Here is a 2,310-nt window from a genome sequence, read left to right as displayed (position 1 = left end):
AAAGCAAAGCAAGGATATACGCCCATTCCCTGAAGTATTGGCTTTGCCAAGTACTCCGGGAATAGTAGTATTCGTTTTTCATCCCTCCAATATTTAATCATTTACAAAAAGTTCAACTCAACACAAATTAGTATAGTAGCCAAGTTACTTAACCCTTATTATATGAATAATGCGTCTAAATTGATGGATCGGATTAGTTTTTGTGGAGTGGATCCTCCATCGGACCGACATTTTTCCGGTAAACTCCATGCATGTAGACTGCTTCGGTACATTCAGATATCTCAATCGGATATCAAAGCTTTCATCTTTCAATGGCAAGATCATCCGCCCTGCAGACCTCATTGATCTCTCGGTCTACATACAATACCTCACCGGCCGTGTTAATCGATGCTTCGTGTATGATCATCGTAATAAAACGGATGCATGCATCACTTGATACAAAGACCGGGGCTTAGCTGTTAGCTCCCCATTGTGAAAAAAAAAGGTTATGTTCATCGCTTTGCCATAAGAATATGCATCTGCGGTAGTCAAAACTTGTGCGAACCCCCTTATCTGTCACAAAAAATGAGTAAATATCAGTAAAGTTGTGAGTGCTGCATTGGTAAGGGGAAGTCAACCTACATCTGACAACAGTTAGCTCTTCCAACTAGTTCAATTGTCCACGGCTTCTTAGGTTGCATGATTTGGGATATGGCCAGGTGTGCTTGTTTGCGGATCAAGTAGCGAGATTTTTATCCATCATGAATGGTGGCATAATTTGCTAGGCCTTTGTGGTGACCCAGCATACCACTGCATGGTGTGGTATGCAAGTCTGATATAACACCAATGAAACACCGTTCCACTAGTATTATATCGCTCAGAGTGGTACAACAGAAACATATGCGGGTCCAAGGTATGTCTATAGAATTACAACATTGACTCTATTACATGAGATCAGCACAGCCTCCTACTTTACAATGAGGTAAAACTGCAGATAACTCCAGAAGAACGACTCGTAGTCTAGTCTTATCACGAACTCTATTTGTAGAGTATTCCACTAACTACAGAGGCTAAGAATAGACTCTAGCTAAATAGGAGCTAGATTTAGGAAGCTAGTTCCCTTCTATGGCTAAACTAGGTTTTCTCCTTGTTGGATGTGGTATCCGGCTCCTCCGACGGGGTCCTGTCTCGTGAAGTAGTTGTTGACTCCTCGGCCTTCGAGTTGCACTCGTAGATCCTCCTTCGATGCCTCCATATCTAAGCAGGGGATTTAAGAGTGGGATGAGTACGAGCGTACTCAACAAGTTCATTATAGGAAAGAGGTGTTTAATGCACTAGCTACAGCATTAGACCGGAAAGTCTAATACCAATGCAAGTTTTCATAACCATTTCTTCAAAAGGTTGCTTTTATTCGGAAGAACTATGTCCGTCGGCCTTCACCGGTTTACTAGAACTTCATGGAGCTCCTTTCCGGCCGCGTTCGCAGCTTCCATATCCCGGAACAGGGAGTGACAGGTCACGGTTCATTACACTCGCAGAGGTGTGTTGCTTTACCCATAAGAGATCTTAACCTTGGTGCCAACCGGGCAATTGTTCCCGTCCACACTTCCTATGGTGTGAGGCCCGGTATAAGGTCTAGCCAATCATGTTCCTCCGCTACCTCGCACACCCACCCTTTGTTGCATACCCCGACCCTGGGTCCTCGTCGGTCCTCTTACACCAATTAAGGATGGACCCCGACCACGACAACAGTTTGGGACTCGTTAACCAAACTCCTTCGCCGGTAGCTGCAACCCATCATAGACCACTTACCGTGGGGAATTAGAATGGGATCCCCACCCCACCGCTTGCCCAACCTGGGTCAAGTGTCTACGGTAAGCGCATCCGTTGATGTACGAGAGGTGGAAACACTTTTGACTACTCCGTCCCACTCCGGATCTTATGGTTAACACGGTTATTACGGCACAAGAATCACTGGCGGCATTGGTTGTTTAATCCTAGATGGATATTAACCCTTGCAATGGAACCTCCACCATATCAACACAATCCATGGTTCCATTGCCCACCATATAGTCATATTCATAGTTATGAAAGTAGTGGTTTTGGTTTTTATGCAATAGTGATAACCATAGTACTTTGCAAGTAATTTGATAAAGATACTCAAATGACATGAGCAAGCGATGAACTTGCCTTTCTTGACCTGCAAGATTATGCGAGCAAGGTCTTCGATACGTAATAACTCCAGATTCTGAAATAGCATCATCGTCCGGTAAGGACGATGTTTAAAAGATTGGCAAGAATGCAATAATGCATAAGTATGAGATGCATTCG

Source organism: Lolium rigidum, chromosome 6 (assembly GCF_022539505.1).
Source record: "Lolium rigidum isolate FL_2022 chromosome 6, APGP_CSIRO_Lrig_0.1, whole genome shotgun sequence".
Lineage (NCBI taxonomy): Eukaryota > Viridiplantae > Streptophyta > Magnoliopsida > Poales > Poaceae > Lolium > Lolium rigidum.
The sequence above is the reverse complement of the archived record's forward strand: the minus strand, read 5'-3'. Positions refer to the sequence as shown.